Source organism: Dinoponera quadriceps, unplaced genomic scaffold, assembly GCF_001313825.1.
Source record: "Dinoponera quadriceps isolate SergipeBrazil2010 unplaced genomic scaffold, ASM131382v1 scaffold827, whole genome shotgun sequence".
Lineage (NCBI taxonomy): Eukaryota > Metazoa > Arthropoda > Insecta > Hymenoptera > Formicidae > Dinoponera > Dinoponera quadriceps.
Genome location: NW_014554941.1, coordinates 192,565 through 215,061, shown reverse-complemented (window position 1 = coordinate 215,061; position 22,497 = coordinate 192,565). Strand labels below are relative to the sequence as shown.

The 22,497-nt window shown below is 36.5% G+C and overlaps 1 protein-coding gene across 12 annotated transcripts in view; it reads left to right on the top strand.

Annotated features, from left to right (window-relative positions):
• The first annotated feature begins 1,804 nt into the window (after positions 1–1,804).
• The window catches only part of LOC106742667 (glutamate-gated chloride channel), a 101,097-nt gene continuing 80,404 nt past the window's right edge, over positions 1,805–22,497 (top strand). For 3 of the 12 annotated variants that reach the window (XM_014615844.1, XM_014615843.1, XM_014615842.1), the window contains exon 1: positions 1,817–2,835. The gene's annotated coding sequence lies outside the window, so the exon portion shown is untranslated. Of the gene's footprint in view, positions 2,836–22,497 lie in introns of all 12 variants that reach the window. The other 9 variants (XM_014615847.1, XM_014615845.1, XM_014615850.1 and 6 more) reach the window with 6 other exon arrangements.

Genomic DNA, 22,497 nt, shown 5'->3' with positions numbered 1-22,497 from the left:
AGATGTTTATAGTAAGTGTGTATAACCTCAAAATGTCCGAGCAGATGAGATTGAGTGCAGAGTATAACCGAAGAGCGGTGATAATCGAAGGCCTTTGTGTTGGGCGTTCGCAGACCGAAAATATTCGGTTCTTCGGGTATCCGAAATCGACCGTATATGATGTTGCGACTAAATATAATAGCTAGGATGAAGTTTTCGGCCTCTGTGCACATCCTAGACGTCGTCTCCAGTGAGGGTCACGTCATGCCGCCACATTTCTTTCAAAAGAAAAAAACAAAAGAGGTTTATTTACGCGTTTTGACGAGGGTAGTGAAGCCGTGGGTAAATTATTGTGGTCACCGGAAAGTCGTACGTCTTCCAGCAGGGCGGTGCGCCGGCGCACACAACTCACTTAGTTCAAAATTGGCTGTTGGATAATTTGAACAAGTTTTGATCCAAGGAATTCTGGCCGACGAACAGTCAAGATTTGAATCCGTTGGACTACTACGTGCGGAGCGTCATTGAATAAATGACCAACAAGTCGAGACATCCCAACGTGACATTTCTCCGGGCCGCTATTGAGGCGGCATTCGCCAATACGAACAAGGACACATTGCAGAGAGCGTGCCAGCGCTTCAGGACGAAGATCGAAACAGTCATCGAAGCAAAAGGGGGTTACATAGAATAATTTTATTTTAAAAGGATACCACTAGTGATGTACAAAAAGTTTTTTTGTAATTTTTACATTTTGACGAATAGAATTTTGTTTAAACAAATTGTTCATTTTATCTGGATTTTGGTGGCAGACCCTGTAGATGTCCTAGGTTCAATACTGCCTTGAATCTGTATTTTTTTTCCTTTTTCCTTTTTTTTAACCCTTATCGGACGCTAGCTTTTTATGCGTGATTCTCACTAGGTTGTAGCTGGTTTCGGTAAATATGCGAACTTGTGACCTCCTACGTGACGTACCACTGCAGCGACGAAGTATTGTTGTCACGTGAGAGGTGACTCACGACCGATAAGGGTTAATTACTTTTGTTTTATTATTAATATCAATGAAAAATACATACAATCTTTTTACGTATATAACTTGAAATATATTAACTAATGATTAAATATTGGCCGAATAATTACTGAAGTATTGCCGATATTTAATCATTGTAAATTCCTTAATAATTTTCAGCATTAAATTTCTCTAAGAAATATCCGCAATACATTGTAATTCAACGGACATTAGATGTATTTGTATAATATTTTCAATATTGAACCTACATTTCGCAACATCGATACAACGCAATGACAATATCGCAATGCAACGTATCTGAGATGTCGATTTAATATGAATCATACAGCACAGTGTGCTGTATTAGCGTGGTAAGCATCGCATCATATCCGTATCTATAATAAAAGAATTTCTTAATAATTCTTGAAAATTGAATTTTTTTATTGGATACTATATGATCAGTTACAAAAAGATTTTCTTGATAAATTTCTAAATGCATTCCACGTCCATTAGGAGAATTTGTTTTTTTTTTTGTAATTTTCAGGAGATACATTTTCCTAGATATGAAATGCGTTGCAAAATTCATCGAATAAAAGTGTCGCAACTTTTTTGTGACTAACCACACCTAGTAAACACCAATTAACAGTAACATTACAACAATGTTATAATTTCTCATTTAACAATGTGACTGTTATATATAACGCATGTTATATTGCATTTGCATTTGTTGAGTGAGGAATTATGATGTAATATTATTATTAATTGATGTTTATTGGGATTTGTATTCTGAAGTTCATTGAGAAGAAAATGATGCAACTTCTCTTGCATTGACTATAAAATTTCAAATCGTAACTCATTTCAGATTAGTAGGGCACATCTCTCGCACCTATAGCAATAGTTCTGCTAAAATCTATTTTGTAATCAGTCGAGAAGTGGCCGTCGACGTTTCCACGAGACGTTTCCATGTTGCTGTTCTCCGATAACGGAATTCCGCGACTGAACAAAGCGCTTGACTGAAACAAATCGTGTACGAGCGGACAGAGTTCACGTGTGGATTCAGTGACGTATATCGTTTCCGCGTTTTCGCTGTGTAATTGAAACGTTGCGCGTGCGCAAACCCCGCAAACCCGCGGAGATCCGATATTGCGGGAAATTCACAAGAATAAACCTGTTGTAGTATAGCGCGAAAGTTTCGAGAGCGCGAATTGACGCACGAGTTTTACCGGCCGCACAGCCTCGGAATTTCGCTGCGTACATAAGCGCTATAAATGGCTTCTGGCTTAAATGTGAGATCGCTCACGCGGACTCGCGAGACGGTTTGCGCACACCTGGTGAAGCTTGAAAACGAGCCGATCGTTTTGCGGAACAATAACAATTGGGCTGAGGACGGTCGCAACGGCGGTGGTAGCGGCGACGGTGGCTAGTAACACCTACGCTCAAGGGGTGGCAGCGGTGTAGCGGCACGACGCGGCGCCCGAATCTACCCCATAGTCAGTCCGAAGGTCGCCGCGTAAGCTCGCGGACCGAACGTTTTCGTTAGCCGTGCGCTGCCATCGTTTCACATATTACGCACATAACGTGCGCGTCGTACGTATGCATATATATATGTATATACATACATACACGCGTGTGCACATGTAATAATCGCGACGCGAACGTAAAAGCGCGCGCCAGTCTGTTCGCGCGTATTTCGTTGTTCACGCACCGATGTAAATCGCGCGCGCGAGTGGTGCTCGTTTCGCGAAGGGAATTCCGCTGTACGATAGGGGAAACAAAACGGAACAGAATAAAGGACGGTGCGCGGCGAACACCATCGAGGCGACGGAGCGACGACGTCTGTCTACTCTCTCTCGGTGAGTCCCTTGAACGTTTGCCAGAAACATTCGTCGCAGGTGATATAAGCGGTGCGAGTGCACTCTGTCCGCTTGCCGTGCTCTCGCTCGAGATTCAAGATAGCTGACAGGAGGTTCGATCTATCTCGAACGGTGGGGTGGCCTTTATCGAATGCCCGGGACTCCTCTGGGATCTTCTCTCTCTCTCTCTCTCTCTCATCAGCTCCGAAAGCCAAATTGCACAATGACTTCGTGTGTTGGTGCGAGCGCGCGTGTGTGTGGCCACCAGTGTGTAATATTCTCTCGATAATATTCGTGGAAATACATATCGGGCCACGTTAATTACTGCGACGATATAGTTACAACACCAGCAAAATTATTGACCGTGCGACGACAGTTGTTCCAGCCGAAGCAGCCGCTCGCGACAAATTCCTAACGAATGGCAGGATCCTGACGGAAAGAAATGAACGCGTCGAGGGTGATAAAGGCGAGCGTCCGTCGGTGATAAGACAAAGAATTGCTGCTGATGAAGTAGATTTTTCATTCCTACCTCTTGCCACCGTAATGCGTACACCATCCGGTTGAAAGTGTTCAGGGAAGTTTCCAGTGAGCTAGGAAGAAGCTGGATCATAGTCCTCTGAATCATCAAATCGATTTGGGAGATTGATTTCTGGACGTTTGCTCGCTGCTTTGCAGTGTGTTCATCGACTGAAAATTTCCCTCACGCTATTTTGATATGCAATCGTTCGCTTTGCGAACTTTTAATTCTAGAATACCAAAAGAATCATACAAGTTACAAGGATATCGTCAGGATAGCCATTAGATTCTGCTTGCTTGCCACCCGATCGTCGAGGTTAAGCAATATCAAGCGCGGTTCGGTATTGGATTGTGGGTGGTGACTCGGCCGCCGACAATTTTTTCCTTTGTGCATATATATTGACTGCTTGTAGAAAGCTTCACGAAGATTTGCGTCCGCTTCTTCCGAACGTTCCAAGTGGACCATAACTCCAACTTCCAGTAAGCTACGCGATATCACTCATGTTAGGTTTAAAATACTTTTCCACGCAATTTACTCGACGCTTAAACGCATGCTTACCGAACGCTCGCCGAAAACCTCGACTGGATAGTCGCTGCTTCCTTTTGACGATTGTTGCTTTAATCATGAAACATCAATCGTGACTTTTCTTCTGGTAAATCTGTAATTTACCAGCTTCCATCGAGTTAATATCCTTTACCATTGTTTTACCTCTTTTTTTTTGTAAATTGCAATAACGCAGGATCATCCGATGAGTATGCGCGCGCGTACTATTTTGTTGCTGCTTCGATTGTATTCGATTTGACGTTCGGTCAAATGTAACGAATTCATTAGAACAAGATTTCTCACAAGCACACATCTACCACGATTATGGTCTCTGCCATGAACGAGCGTTTATTTGCCTTTTTCCCCCGATCGTTCGTCCTTCCACTCCCATCGAGTGGCGTCGTCGACGCGTGAAGGACTCTTCGACGAAGGGTTGTTTACGATTAATGCCTCCACCCCGTAATATCTCGTTGACAGACCGATTGCGGTCACGCAAGGAGAAGGCTACGGAAAACGTAGGAGAGAGGAATATGCGAGAAACTCGTCCGAGAAGCGCTTTTCCGTCCCTCGACAGGAACGCGTTTTCGCGCGTACTCGGTCACTCGCGATCGCACCATTGCTTTCTGTTCGAATAAGTGAGTAACTTATTCTTTGGAAGGGTGAGTTAGTGAATTCTTTGCGGTTAAAAAAAAAATGGCAAATATAAAGAATAGATCCATACACGTATGACACTTTCTCCCTTTCTTTTTCTTCTAGAAATGACGAGAGAAGAAGATATGGCTGCTGTTTATTTTAACGTCGAAGATTTGTTTGTTTCGATTTCGATCAACATTATGATTAGTATTATGAGAGCGGATCTTTATTTATGGATATTAAGTTAAAATTTCTCAAACCTAAAACGTGTTCGTTCATGCCATTTAATAGCAAAATTTTATTTTTTATAGAATTATTGCACTTTTACTGAAGTGAGAAAATAAAGTAACAGTCGGCAAAGATCGCGGAAAGAAGCCTCGCGGATATTCAACGAATTATGAATGTTCTCTATCGTGCAACCGGTAAATGCGCGCGCGATGAATGCGGAAATAAACAGGATAAGCAACCCCGAGGCCCGTTTATTTTATTGCAAAGTAAACACAGTTGCTCGCACGTGTAGCTCGAAGTATTTCTCGGTGGAAATTACAATTACTAAACCTCTTGTACTTAAAAGTTGAAAGTTTCTTCGACTATAATATGATGCTAATTTGTCTTTTGACAGAAATGAGAGAATTTCGGATAATCTTAGCAGAAATCTGAAAGATGGGTCCCCTGCGCCCGAAGCGATCGAATGAAAACACGAGTCGCTCGTTACCGAGATTGTGTAATACGAATCGCCGTGTAACTGCAGGAAATACAGAAAGTAGGTTAGTGATGAAAGAACGATTGAAAGCACAGGGAATAAAGTTCGTGCTTATAACGAGCCAGTACCGGGAAAATGTACGCACACCATATGAATTATGAACGAATATTTATTCCTTGCCGGTCGCATTTTATCGAGGGCCCGCGGCAAGAATAACCGCGCACGACCGCAACCTCGCGCTTCCATTATCTGTATTTCCAGATCGATTTTAATTCGCAACATCATGCCGACAAAACGCGCTTACTCTTGCGTTTACCCTACAATACAAAAGTCACATTTATCGTTCGTATAATTTTTTTCTCCTCGAGCGTAGCATATGGCGACTGATCGATTCGTTCTTCCAAACCAGTTCGTATTAATACGAACGCGATTGAACGTCAACTATATTTTTTATTATTGACGAGTGGTCCATTCATGGATCCATATGGCGGATTCATATGTTGTGACCTGTCTACGAATAAGTCTTTCAGGGATTATCTGGTTTAAAAGACCGATAAATCCACGATGAACGATCTCATAGCGTATAATCGTATTAGTGGTTTTACAAGATCGTATTGCATCTCGGATTACAGTCGGAATGATGTGCCGGTAATCAAGCGATGCAAATCGGGGATGAGATATCTAGTCGACATTTCTGCGTACTCCGCGAGATAATTCGATTCAACGGGATAAGCATCCTTCTGACGTGTATTACTTTCGAAGAATGTATGTATGTTTTCGGAATATACATATGAAATCATATGCATAATCCGCAAATACCGTAACATAACTTTTTCCCAAGAGAACGCGTGCGTGAGCTGGTCACGCACATTAATAATGCTAGTCTGGGAAAATCGGTATTTTCTTTAGTGGATTTAATGAGATTACGTGATTATTATTAATTTTTGTTTGCTGAACACGAATCCATTTCCAAGTTTGCTTATCATGTCACAATTTTGGGAAAAATTGCGTCAAAGTGGCTAAAAACAACGATTTTAAAGGTTTTCATTGTGTCACAGTTTCTGCAACAAATTGTTTTTCTAAACTTCGTTAACGCTACGTGAAAGCATACATTTTTAGCTTTAAAATGCATCTAGTTCCGTTTCGCAATGGTTTCGTTTTTAATTTTTTAGGTATAGTTGAAAGAAAAAAATATTAGTTATACGCGCGTATCATCAATATGATTGTTCGGTACGATGTCTCTCCAATGAGTGCGAATAGTCATTTCAGATATATTTTTGATTGCTGAATATGAATCCGTCAATAAAACTTATTTATCACATCACAATAAAAAAAAAATGGTATCAAACAGGACAAACATTATTATAATAGTATGATACTATTTTTCTGAATTATATGGTAGCCAAATTCTATTAACGGATTCATGTTCAGTACTCAAGAATGCGTCTAAAATGACTGTTCGCACTTATTGGAGAGACATACTGAATCATATTGATAATACACGCGCGCACAACTAATATTTTTTCTTTCAACTATATATAGGAAACAAAAGATCGTTGCGAAACAGAACAAACTGCATTTTAAAACTAAAAGTTAATATTTTTACGTTAACAAAATTTAGAAAAACAATTTCTTGTAGATGCTACGACACCATGAAAACTTTCAAAATCGTCGTTTTTGGCCTTTTTGACGCCAATTATCTCGAAATTGTGACATGATAGCCAAATTTGGAAAATGGATTTGTGTTCAGCGGGCAAAAATTAATAAAAATCACCTAATTTTATTAGATCCGCAAGTTTTTGCAGGCTAGTATAATACACCGTGTACTTATGTCTGGTCAGGTGCCGTATGCAGTATTTAAATCAGGCCACGAGGAGTCGATTAATCGGGTTTATTTACTTCGTTTATGATACAATCATATAATTCTAAGTAACATCTGATAATTATAGATAATATATAATATTTACGGAATGCTTGATCTGATATTTCTAAACTCAGCCCTTACTGCTCACAAAGGGATGAAAATCTGTCGGTCGATATACAGGGTATCTGCAAAAAACTACGTACCGTGGAATGCTTTATAGAAGAAAATAAAATGAGATTTTCGCGCAAATGTGTCGAGTTGTGCAAAAGTACAGACGCATACATTTAATGAGCACAGTCTTTTGCGCAACATTATCATATTTTTTACTTTCTATAACTTTGTATCTTTTGCTTTCTCCAGGTGTTCAGTTACGATACGATGCATTTCAGCATATATGTGCGTATGTGCATATTTCATCGTTATATAAATTTATGTGGTTATGTTCGACGAAGTTTTCCGAAGAGATTCTAGGTTGAAGAGGCCTTTTCCTCTGCGAACAAAGTTCATAGGTATCGTTCTTCGGGTTATTTTCAGAAAATGACAGGAACGTCGGGTTGGCAGCGCTAACGAACTGGGTACACCGATCATTCGGAGCACGTGAACTTTTGACCCGTCCTCCCTGTTGCGTCATTAAACTGTGCATATAATTCGCAAAACTGTTGCCGTTTGCGCTTTAATTTTTTGCAATGCACGCATATTCTAAATTGTGACATCTCGTCTGGCGAATTTGTAAGGTGAGTCTACAAAAAATTTGAGAAAACGTTAAAGGTCAAACTCTACGACTGTGAGTCTTCGTTTGATCGCGGTCAATGCTGATACGCAAGGCGAAGGGTAATGATTAGCGTTAATTGACCATTAAAAATCTGGGGCTAAAACGTTATTTAAGAAATGTAATGCAACGAAATAACGGAGTCGCCTTGATAAATCGTCTTCCGATAAATGACGTTTCGCGGTTTACCTCGATCGAATCGATCGGCCTCGTTCGCCGCAGGATCGATCGTTAATTCCGCCCTAACTAACCGTTCTAAAAATAATTTATTGACTCCGTTTTATTAGAACGCGCGCTGACTATGTGTCGCTTGTCTCTTTTATATACTAAGGTCCTTTCCCTCGTTCATCGAACTTTATCTGATCGATCATCGGAATATTTGACGCGTGCCAACTAAATGCGTCAAGAAAAGGTAGGTACACATGGTAATATATCGTAATTAGCTTTCGAAAGAAGATGAAAAAGATATCTTTTTTTTTAATACGATGTTAAAAGCTTCACTACTGAGTCCAAAGCTCTCATACTTGAAGAATCTTGCTTATTTTTACATGGGTTCTGGATTCTTTGCGGCTAATAAAGGGACTTACATAAAAGAAGATTATTGTTAGAGAATCAAAATGTTCCATAGACATAAGTCAGCGCTGTTCAGATATATCTTTTATGAAACATCGGAAAAATGTAAATGGCATTTTTTTATTTAACATCTCGACGTCCAGAGCACCTCTTTATGTTAATGGTAGCATAAACTATTTTGTACATTGAAATACCAACTTGAAGTACCTATTATCTATAGTATTTAGGATACGCGAGAAATCTCGGCCAAGAATTAGAGTAGCAGAAAAGGCAAATAACATTTTTGTTTCATTACAATTGTCAGATGAAGAAATTTAATTCCTTAAGCCCACATTAATAATCAGATCTTGTATTCAAGATCGTCTCAAGTTCATCTTCAAATGTTTCGTAACCAATGAAATCAGCCATGCAACATCTGAAGATAAATTCAAACCAGTCTTTGATATAAGATCCAACTATTAATACGGACTTTAGACGATTTGCCGATTCTGGCAGCTTCTCAGCAACGGATATCAGAGTTTCAGTAATCCATTACTTCTCTATTGATCAGCATGCGATTCATTATTAGCTACAAGGAGTTGCTTACCCAAAATGGTCAAGTTCTTCGACGAATCCAGGAGAATGTTTATATATCGTATAATTATCAACAATCGTAAAGATACGCATAATTAACAGCGATAATATTTGCCAAATATTTTGTGCTAAATGTGCCAAATTCACCAAATGCTTTATTGCTACCTTTAAATCCACTGTCTCGTCTTCTTAATTTATCAGAAATTCGGTTTTGTCTGTGCATACTGATTCCTACATAAACTGCGAACTAAGCACTCATGCATCATCGTAAGATTTCTCATTGCACTTTATCCATCAATTATAACGTTACTGCGTTATTTATTTATTCAGTTGACACGTGTATCGTTAATATAATAAGAGTATCGTAATTATTTCTCATAATTATATTTTTGAAACGTTTGTATAATTGTAACTTATATTTTATCGTCTAGTTACATTACTTCTTTCTTTTACATATTAAAAAAATAATAAAGCGATATATATATTCTTTGACATTTTTAGACTTATAACTTATATTTTTTTTTGTCATTTAAATTTTATAATTTTTAATTGTTCCACTATATTCGTTTATTATCAGACGTCAGATCGTTTGATAATAAATTTTGGTCAATTCGTAGCTGGCCGTTTTCCAATATGCATCAGTGTGCTCAATGTCGCACGATACATTTTGTTATATATATATACGTAGCCACGCATAAATCTAGCTAGTGCAATAGGCCAATGGCGAGCGTTGGCAGTGTTTGGCACACCGCGTGTTTTGTTCTGATATATTTATGAACATCAGAGGAATTTTCGTGCTCCGTTAAATAAAAATAGCTTTCACAAAAAAATATAAAAAATAACGGTATCTCCAACAATATTGTTATTTAGTGAACTGACTGTCGAATATAATCCTCATTGCTTTTCGTAGTTATTTTCAACGATGCGCATCACGTCGCAATTTTCTTACGGATGTTGGAATGGTTTTTGAAAGGAGTTTCCTGTTCATTTCCGTGAACAATTAGATATTTAGAAGCGCATCTCTATCTAAGATCTCTAATTTCGGCAGGAAGGAATGAACTTAGTCAATTAATGGAAATCAAATCAATAGGACCAAGGCCAAGAGGGCAGGAATTAAATTCCTCTGTGCTCCTATTTTAATTGATGTGTTGATTTGCTTTGAAAATATTGATGGACATGGCGTGAAGAAGGTAGGTGGTAGATCTTCGTTCAATCAATAAGATTGGAAAATCTTTTGATGACGGTGGGGCGGTGGAGTGAGCGATCCATAAAGCAGAGGTGAGCGCGTTGGTTAATCCGCAAAAAGGGTTCGTTATTTACAGCGATGTATCATAAGTAACCTGATTCAAATTTATTATTAGTAGTCCAAGAAAATTCCAATTTTTGACATTTGAACACCGAATATCTAGCCTTGGAGTTATACCATTGCGATTCTTTTATAACTCGTAAAAAGAATTCCATTGATATCAAAGAAATTGATGAATCATCGCTTTTTCGTCGAACGAAGGCATCTCAAAATTCCTCGAAGTGAAATAAAACGTGAAATTCTTGACTTTACTTCGAGATTCGACGCAGATTCGCAATTGAATGTGCAACGTATATTTGCGACGTATATAAAAAATTCGAAGAGCGTACCTGCTAGCACTGTTACCGTCGCTGTCGATTAAAATCTAGTGAACTTGTGAATCCAGTCACAGTGGTATAACGCGACTTCGATGTAAGTGCTTGGATATTTGGGCAAGCTTGGTGACCATCGATGGTTATCGGCCCCGAAAGTCACTCCTGAACACAAGAGACAACACGACCAAGAAGAGCGCTCTCAAAATGGGATAATTTATCTTGATCTTCATCGTGTCTCAACTCAAGATTATAGTGTGAATGCTGGTTTCACTTTTCTCGTCATCGTTATAACGCGTTATATATGCTGAATTTTGCATCGCCTCCAGATAGATGAGCTCTTTGACGCGTAGCAGCGTAATGTTGAAGCCAAATCTTTGTTCGACACGCTGTAATTGAACGATGATATCCATTAATACGCAACGTTGTATCACATATTCTTTGCTCATAGTGATATATAAATATAGATCGATGCTTGCACAGGTAATAATTATAATAATTTCGCGCATATCATTTCATCGTTGACATAACACATGCCGAGAGTAGCGTGGATAAGTGGATAGTCGTATTTACACATATCTTAAAATCATCACAAATCTGTGAATGATATTAATTTTATCGTTCAATCATTATCCTTATCTCGCTTCAATTAACTTTAATATTGTTCCGATTCGCAATTCTATTTTTTTATCGGGATAATGAATCACATTCGTGATTCACAAACCCGGAATATCTAATTGAAATTCCTAATCTCCTATGTTCGATCAATATTTGGAACTTCTTTAAGTTTCGAGTGAAATTTTACGTGATCGATCAGATATAAATATTTGATCTCTATCGTGTTAACCCCATACGCATACAGACGTGCTTTATCAAGCATTTCCGTCCGAGTAATGCTGAAATTAAAATACGGTGAAATGCCAGAGGTATTTCAGGTTCACTTTCTCATTATTCCTGCATAGAGCTCTTCATACGGGCACTTTAAATGCATGCATTTACATATATCCGAACATTCATCGTAACCACACACATGTACGTTCAATATTGGGTAATATAATTCCGGTATGACGACAACTCGCCACGTACCGGAAATATTGTCGAACAGGATAAGAGAAATATCCTGCGGGAATCACTCTCAAGTAACCTAGTTTGGCCTGTCCTGTTCTTTATCCTGGTGGCGAAGATAAAACGCGGATTCTGTCTTAAGAGCTTCTGGGTTCAGCCAGAAAAGAGAGATAGTCTTTTCTGAAAAACTCGCGTGTGCGTATTCGTATAGGACACTGTTTTCGTTAAATATGTCAGACATTCGATACGTATAGGTTAATGTAATATATATAGAAAAACTTAGCGATATGGTAGAAAAAAATAAAAATGGTAAAATACCAAATATCACATTTTAATGCAAAAGGAGCTTACTTCTCATGTTATTTGTAACATTTTTAATATTACCTTGTTTTATTACGCTTTTAACCGTGCAATACGATCCAAATTTATTAAATATTATTTTTATTTTACATTTTTTAATAATATATTTAAATATTCTCTTTATATTCTGTTCCTGCGAAAAAAAAGGAGGAAAAAGAGAGAGAAAGAGATGCATCAGCATCAAAATCACATCGTGAATGTTCGTGAGAAATTTACGAAATTGTATAAAAGAGAAAATCATAAATATTTAGTTAGCTAGTGATCGGAAGCATAGCGAGTCTATTTCGAGCCGCGAGTCAGCGAGTTAATAAAACAGGCATAAAATTGGAGTGTGAATGTCGGTACACGGAATAAATTTCAGCTTAAGATTGTTGCATAATGTTTTATTTATAAATTTATTGTGGCTCTCAATTTGTAAAACCGCTAGATAAAAATATATAATATTACCTATATTAATTTACGAAGCTTCTAATTTCCCGATATAATTGATGTTTCTTTCTTTTTAGTAAAGAGATCAAATACAGAGCGTTTTTTATTGAATAGCACGAGGAAGAGATTAAATGGCGATTAATCGGCGATTCAATCACGGGTGGGCATGAAATATTTTCGATCGATACTACAAATTTGAAAGCGGTCCCACATGTTGCATCATTAGAATTCAGTTCAAATGTCCGCCGATATCGAGGTTCTCTTCACGTCGGCAAAGCAATTAATTAAACAGCATGTAATTGTGGCATTCTCCTGGCCGATGACGTGAGAATTTTAACGAAGCGCGTCTACTCAATTATTCCCCGCCGTAAGAGAGTACGGCCTCCTTTCCTCCCATTGTTTTTTCTCTCTTCTAATCTAATATTCGATCGATTCCGTAAGAGAATGGCTCTAAAACTTTCAGTTCCAAATTTATGCAATAAAGTTCTTCATAAAATTGCCCGGAAAAATCCACTCAACTGCCGCATGAAATTAGATTCTTATCGGATGTCCTCCAAAATGGATGGTGGATTTTCGCAAAATATTTTTTCGTGCGAATGCTTTCTATTCCTCCGCTGAATAAAGGAGAAAATAAAAGAACGAACGAAGAATTTGCAATGTCAATCGAGTGCCAGGCTTGTCGGAGCATTTTGCATTGTCTTGAAATTGTATTTTCACGACGCGCACGAAGTTTTTGCTCGTGATACGCGGTGTGCACGCGTCTCTATATAGTACGCGCTCCCATGCACACGTTCGTCGTAGAAACTTTTATCGGGACCTGTCAGACTGTCAGAGACGAGTCTATACGGAGCAGTTTCCGGTCTATTAGAGACGGTGTCGCATTTTACATCTGTCCGTCGAATGCGTTATACGAGAATTGGCATTCACAAAGATGGAAACAAAAAATCAGATTTTACCATGGACGATTGCTAATTTCTGTGAGAGAGAATTCGAGAAGAAGATCCGTTGTTGGATTTACCGTACTACTATCGAATTTCTGAAAAAGAATGTGTAAAACAATTTCTTTATCAATTATTCTTTCTTTTACGTAACATTGAAAGTAATATCTTTAAATAAGTGCACATATAGAGGCGGTCATAAATGGTGTTCATCGGTTGATTCTCCATTCTGTAATACAACGCACTATACACACACACACACACACACGCACGTGCGCGCACATTCTCTCTCTCTCTCTATGACGTCATTAGATAAGTGCATAACGAAACACTCCCCTTCGTACCTACCTACTTCTCTCGCGTTTAACGTCAGCAACATTACTTTGACGTCGGGTCAACCGAGGTCGAGCTGGTCGCTGGAGGTCGTAACCTACCTACCGACGTCATCCTGAAAACCCGTAGTTCGTCTACTCTTCAACGTCGCTTGAGAGGAAATATTTCTTTAATATATGTCTTGCTCCACGTAATTCTGCCACCCCCTCACTTTCCTTTTTTTCTCTTCGTTCCATGTTTTGAAATGAAAAACGAAAATTGCAAATTGGAAATAAAAAGGTACACGAAGTTTTCTGATGTAAACTTGTTTTTATAGTACTTAATATTTTTCAGATTGACAGCTCATGTTTATATTTCCGGTAAATATACCGATTAACCCCTCTCCAACCCTCTCCATTTGGACTTTAATACATACCCTCACAGCACCGGGCATTGCACTGAGGTTACAGGAAGGTTACAACTTCACATAATTTAATGAGAAGGTAACTTTGCTAGCAGAAATGCAACAGGATCTGATAGCAGACTATGATGACAGACTGACGGCAGAAACCGAGAAGGATCTGTCGTTTCAATGCATTTAAGTGGAATATACTGCAGATTCTGTTCGCTTTCTGCCGTCGAATAGCTGTTAAAATCTATGAATAGGCTCTGTCGGGAGAGCAACAGCAGATTGCGGACACAGATGACATATGGATCTTGTCGACAGATCCTGCTCGTATCTGTCACCAATCTGTCGTCAGATTGCTAACAGATTGCTGACTGGGCTTACAATATAACCTTATATTATAATACAGGGTGTCTCAACAAGAAGTCCGGATTTAATTTCGCGCCATTTTCGTTCTGTGTGACATACAGCGCTTGCAATATGACAGCTGTAATGTAGATATGTTCCAATTATTAATCATGGAGCGCTATATGCAGGAGCAACTTGTATTAATAGTGAAAACACATTACCAAAGTGGGAAAAGTTTCGCGAAAACTGGCCGCAAACTTCGTATGATTTTGAGTAGAGAAAATGCACCAAATGACAAGGCATCCGCAATTTAATCAAAAAATTCGAAGAAACTGGCTCAGTAAAAAACGTAAAAATTGTGCGTCGTCGTCCTGGTCGGTCCCCCAAAAACATAGCCGCAATGAGTCTAGACACTTCAATTCGCCATCGTGCACAGGAATTGGACATTTTCAGGCCCACTCTGCATCGAATTTTAACAAAAGACCTGCAATTACACGCTTATAAAGTTCAATATATATATATATATTTTTTAATTTATATATATTTTTTAATGTTATTATTTTATCTTTTTTTAATATTCTAAGAACTTTTTTATAATATGTCAAAAAAGTTACATGAAATGGATATATAAAATCAATAGAACATTCCTATAATATTAAAAAAATATTACATAACATTCTTAGAATATTATTAGAATATTATTTTAATATTGAATAATATATATCTAATATTCTAGCAATATTATGCGCTTATAGGGATTTTGGAAAATATCGTAACAAGTCCAAACAAGAACGTTTTGGGCCAATTTGTTTATAAAGTAGCTTATCAAAGGATTTTAAAGATAATTCGCGAATACATCATACATTCGCTGTCTTTCGTTGTTTGCTAATTATATACGCACTTTAAAATTCACAACTATGCATGCATAATTATAAATGCGAGTGTTCTATTTATGAAATTTCTTTTGTCAATAACTTTGTCGTAATCAAAGATATTTGAAACTTTTTATGTGTTATTCAGCATAGTATCCTTAATAATTTTCTATCTATTTTCTATCTTTTTATCAATGTCCATCTATTTTACATTTTGTTTTGAACTTAATATGCATCATCATTTAACAGAGTTACCATTATGACACATCGGTAATACAATTAATTAGTAATGTCATTACGTTTAGGAATAATTATGTCAAGCCTTATTCAGACCGGCCTTCATGTAGCTGAGCTATTTCGAGCCTGTACGAAGGACAGCCGAGCAGACTTACGAAAATACTGTTTTTGGGGTCAAGGATAAGCAGTGTGTGACGATGGGGCATTTCTATGCAATTACATTCATGTCTCCCGAGTTCCGATATATCACCCAAATGGGGGATTGGAAGTAACATATCAGATATCGATTAACAAACTATATAGATGTGTCAAGAAAACACGGATATAGCATAACCGACGATATATTCATGTATAAGAATAATGTGCGAGACAACAGAATCGGCCGACCGGAATTATATTTATTTGCACAGGGCACATTTTCAACTATATTGTCCTGTTAATGAAGCTGCAGGTAATTGCAAGCTATCCAAACGCTAATGCATGATGTGGCTTTACGTGCAGTTGCTAATATACGGTTGCGTAAAGCAATTGGTAATTAGCGTTGATTGCATTCCATTTCTAGATCAATCTGAACTACCGTCAAATTACATACATGTATGACGCCACTTCCTACGAATAATATTTTTCTTTACGTAAACCAATACGCGATATTAAATCTTCCATTTCTCATTTAATTGATTATGCTGATTAAAACCTTTTGATATTTCAACGTTTTTTGAAAGCAAGAGGAGCTTTTTATGCAGCGATTAAATTTTAAACTCACTACGACTTTTCGTCGGGATATTTTGTTGCTCAAGTTCTCGGAATTCTGATTACTGATAAGCCAAATGCTCATTAACTCCCCCAATCGCAACGGAAGGAACGATCGTTGCTCAACGGCTCATAATTACGATCATTGGTTGACAATTCGAGAGTCCAAATTTGATACAATACTTTTTTATCGAGAGTTCAAAGCGACAGTTAACAGAGTAATGCGTAATTAACTTAATAATTTTGATAAATATACTTGCCACATGTTTTCCTTTCGGAATGCAATATACTCGTTGAGTGAAGGTATATCGCGATACGTACTATAGAACAGCTGTATGCTAGGTTTTCATGCCAGATATCAGACTGTTCAAAAGAACGATGAGAGCGAGAGGTGAGATTTGGCGAGGCATCTCCCTAGACAACATAACGCCTAAAATCGGAGCATAAGACATCTGAAAGACGTCTTTAAAAAGTCTCTTAGAGTTTTACTTACAAATATCCTTAAGATGTCTTTAAGATGTCTTAAGGATATCTTTCGGATGTCTGATGTCCCGACTTTGAACGTTATGTTGTCTGAATTGCATCTATGCGCCGTTTCGAATCTAGTTCAAATTTTAATGTATCTCCGACATGCATAATGAAAATTCAAGGAAAATATTATGATCGACAATGGAAATACATTAATTCTGATATAATAGTCGATAAAAAGCAGTCTGATCGAATAAATCGGGATTGATGATTTATGATGTGTTTTACTAATAAATACGAATACACGCAGGTCGTGTCTTAAATATCCGTGTGAATGTACTGGCAAATATGTCTATAAATTCTTTTCGACGAAGTGCACATATTATTCCATATATAAGTGCAAATATTATTCCGCAGGGAGATGGAACAATCAATATCTGAAAGAAGGAACCCAATAAGCAAGAAATCATTAACATAATGTTATTACAATGATATTTTATAACATGTAATGTTATATGTTCAAATATGTAGTTCTTAATGTTGTATACAACGTCATTGTTAACAATATTTGACTCAAACATTAAAAAAAATATACTTACTATGATTTTAACCTTTAAAAATATTGTCAAATAACAGTTTAAACAACTTAAACAACAAATAACAGTTTAAACATTTATAAAGTATTATGTCAAAATATGTATAAAATCAATAAAATCACCGTTTCAAAAAATAGATTTAATGTTTTTAATGTTTGTTTACCGGGAACAATCGATAAAATTTAAATATTAGAATATCCCTTGAGCTACCTGCTCACTCTTAAAATACGTCGTGACTAATTTGCTCTAACAAGTCCGATCGCAAATAATGTTCTTTGGCACGCGGATGATGTGAAACAGTGGCGGAACTATGCGACTGGGTCCCGCGCGCGGACGCATAACAGTCTACAAATTTAATCAGAAATTCAAAGAATGTCATTGAGACACAGTGGTGCATGATCGAATCCAAAAGAGTTTTAAGGGAGAATTTTCTTGTTAATAGTTATCGTGTGTGACGGAGATCGATTGTGTCAAGAGAAAATAGCATATTGCTTCTTCGGACTGGTCGCAAGCTGTAAAGTCGTTTCTCCGAGTGAAAGCGATCGCGGCTGAGTCAGACAGTCTGACCTTCGTGTATGGCGTTATTACTGTGATACCCACTTTGATGTCGCGTTTGCCGATATATCTTGCGGTATATATCATACACACACACACACACACACATACACACATATGTGCGCACGCCCAGATATATATATATGTGCGCGCACGTGTATGCACACACAACACGCGCGCGCGCGCACGCACGCACACACGCACGCACGCACACAGTTGGCAAATTAAAAATTGCAATACTTTTTTCGCTGAATTTCGCAAAATATCTCGTATTTAATAAGAAATTACATCTCCTGGGAATTACTAGAAACAAATTCTTCTTTTGGACATGGAATGCGTTACGAAACTTATCGAAGAAAAAATGTTGTTACTTTTAATCTGTCAAGTGTACGTCAGTGACATATTTCTGCGCGCGCAGTTTTATGATTAAAATCTATATTTTTTATTAAAAAATCCCTGTAAGCGCGTAATATTATTTCATATTAAGTAATATTTCTGAAATATTAATAGATGGTTATATGTCCACTCCTAATAATACTTAAAAAATAATATTATTTAATGTTATTGTAATATTATATTTTTTTTAATATTCAACTCTATATATATATATATATATATATATATATGATATATATAATTGTAGTTTTTTATTTCAAATGTATTGCAATACCAATTGTTTTATTATATAAATAAAGTCGAAAGAATTTTATGTAAAAATATGTTTTATACTAAAAAATTATATATATATATTTTTTTTTATTTATATATTTTTTATATTATTTTTTTTTTAATATTCTAAGAACATTTTTATAATATACCAAGAATATTATGTGGAACGGACATATAACATACAACGGACATATATGTGAAACCGACATATAACATCAATAGAACATTCCTATAATATTAAAAAATATTACATAACATTCTTAGAATATTATAAGAATATTATTTTAATATTGAATAATATTTATATAATAATTTAGGAATATTACGCGCTTATAGGGATGGTAGTGAGTTTAATCTACACATCACTTTATCAGCGAACTAAATCTATTTTCTTATGCTTCTTATAGCGTCAAGAAAATATTTCATGCTATGCGATAACTTTGACCGGATCACGTGCTAGTCATCTTTGTATCGTCGAAAATAAGACACAAATAAAACAACCATCACATTATTGATGTACAAGACGGTCGCAACAAACCGAGGAAGGTTAGTCTTGGTGTTCAGTGCGTGCGTCGTGTCGGTCTGGCTGGCACGAAAAGATACCACTGTGTCATGGCCACAATAGAGCATGGCTTGTCTTGAACAAGCGAATATGTTTGTCGGAAATGTAAGCGCGTGTGTAGTGTATGATATACAGTATTCTTCACAGAAGAATGATGTATGTGAGAGCGCGAAAGCAAATTATATTTTAGATATTTCTTTCTTTATACGTCGCTTTCAATGTTAAATTAAAAGTTAATGTTCGTTAAGGTAACACCATTTAAGTTAAGATAACACACCGTTAAGATAACACATCATTCGTTTTCGAGTCTTTGAGTCGAAAATTCGCGGTTCTTTTCATTAAACGTTTAATTTCGTTTAAACTTTATTGTGTTCCTTTTATTAACGCGTTTGATTTCATCTGGACACAACAATATAAATTTTGAATAATATGTAGTAAGAGAGAGAGAGAGAGAGAGAGAGGGAGAGAAGAGTTTGGAAACATTGTGGAAAATCAGAAGATAGGAAATCTGTTTTCTACAACATTTGCAATGCTTGTTTCTATGTATTAGGTTTAACGTGTTCTTTAAACAAACATTTAAAAGGTGTGCAATTACATTATAAGTAACGAAAATAGAGAGGAAAATCTGAACGAGCAAAGAGATAATAGCGAAAATATGCAAGTATTAATATGTGCATATTGTGGAAATATGAAGATGAGAGCAAAATGAAAATTTCAAATTTTCTTTTCTTAATTTATTTGATAAAAGTATGCAACTATATCATTTTTCAACGTAGTCTTCGTTGTGTACAGGACAAGTCTTCTAGCGCTTACAAGGTGCATGGATTCCTCTAAAAAGAAATTTTTATGGTCGCGTGTGCAACCGTTTATGCTCCAACTGTTGCACTTTTTCAACGGACCTGAAAATCTTTCCTCCTATTGCCTTTTTGATGGATTCAAAAATGTGATAATCACTGAGGACAGGGTTTGGCAAGTATAGCGGATATGGGAGACATCAGAAGCGCTAGATACAACCGCGTTGCACGAGCAATATAGGACCGAGCATTGTCACGTGACAACAAGAGTACTAAGAAGTCTACAGAAGTCTACAGAAGTCGTTTGGATATGATTGCAGGTCGAAGATAATTCTTGAGAAAATTTATATATGTGACACTGGTGATAGTATTCTTTCTTTCTGAGCATGTGGTGCTCCAAAATTAAATAGTGTATGAATGACTGTGCACGCGACAGCAAGAATGTTTTTGTGCATGCAAAAGAGTTCGCGGACTTCGTGCATGCAATTAGTCAAAAACTGATTAGATTAGGTAAAAGTTGACTATTTTTGTTTAATAAATTATGAAAAAAAATATCTAAAATTTTCACTTGCTCTCGTGTATTGAAAAAATTTAAATATTAACACAACTATGCCAATGAAGAACGACATAGAAATTGAATTTTTCTTATTAATTTTGTTTCTGATGAGAAAAATGACAATATACTATATACTTTCGAGTATATCAAGTGATATTAATACAATCATATATACAATCATTATTTATACGAGAAATTTAGGCAGGGTGTCTGACACGAGCTGTGCTCACCGTCATATATTTGTAGTTTAGATCAATATGAACAAAAAGTCCTTTACCATTTTGTAAACACTCACGCAAAATTTCGAGTTATTAATTAAATTGGCTATGCATAGAAGCTTTTTCAATTAATAACTCAAAAATTTGCGTGGTTATTTGCAGAATAATAAAGAACTGTTTATTTAGAATGGCTTAATCTACAAAAAAGAACTGTTTATTTAAAATGGCTTAATCTACAAATATATGAGAGCCTACCTTGTGATACTTAGCCATACCCTAACTTAACCCTAATGATAAACATCAGTATATTAAACCTGAATCTTAAACCTTGCCAATCGCAACACAAAAGCTTTTTAGCCATATTTATTTTACTTATACTAATCAAATATTATTTATGTCACGTTTAATCAAAATACTTCCAATCGTTGTGTATTAGCCATGATTAAATGATGCATGTATTTCTCTAGGAACTCCATTACCTATTTGTAGATGCCGATTTTACTTACCTGATTAGAGGAATGATTTTATTAAGCATTTTATTGCGTTTATCAAGTATATATAAGAATATCAAGAAAAGCAATAAAACATCATTAACTTTTAACACATCGAGAATTCGGATTTAGTGAATTTAGTGTAGTGTTTGAAATGTTAAAATGATTCATCCTTTGAAACAACGAAATCATCGATGATCCGGCCTTTTGCAAATCCTTTATAATGAAATGTGTCCTCGAAACGTGCATGACGGCACATTTCGATCAAAAAACTTACGTATATAGAACCACGATATGGAAATAATGTACAAAGTAGCAATCAGTACTTTTGAAGCCTATTATGCAACCAAACTTTGATTTTACAGCCTTCACACAGTCACAGGTATATGCGCACCCTAGATAGTAAGAAACTTACGTCATTATGGAACGGGTATGCCAACATCAGGTTTATGTATATCTGCTTCGCGCATCCGAAGGACATTTTTCTAATAAACTAATAATATTCTCCACTATTATCTTCTATATCTGTATCTCATAAAGCATACGAAAGAAATCGCATGAGAAAAATTCGAGAAGCGATTTAAAGTTTCATTACATTGAGCTCGTAAGCACCAATACATATGTTTTGTTCATTTCAAAGTTTTGTCGAGGTAAAGAAATATTAAATTTAAAACATTTAATGAATGAAAGCAGAACGTACATAAGGTAACATGTGGGATATTTTATATATTAAATGTAATGTCTATTTCGGATTTTTGTGTCGATAATAAATTATTCTTATAAGTCTCTTCAGATGTTCGTAACTAATATTAGAGTGTAGGATATCTTATTAGTTGGCCAACCATACCGAAGAGAGACATACGATAGATAGGTGAAGGTTGCGGTAAAAGTCGTGATTACAGTTACAGAAGAAGTGTAGGTTGGCGATACAGCGATCAATTTCGCTTACCGATATAAAAAATAAATGCTATTCTTTTTCTTCCTTTCTTCGTCTATGTCGACGAAAGATGAGCGACATTATTTTTGAATTAACGGAAATCCATATATCCTAATATAAACTCGAACCGCGTTCTAATCTGATTCATTAGAAAATAGTAATTGACATTTTTGCATACAAATATATAAACCTACATATTTGAAAAATCACCGATCGATTCGTATCCAAAAATCACTAAAAAGATTGTGTAAATGTTGACTTTTGATAAACAATGTTACTTATTATGTCCAGACAATTGTTCGTTGAA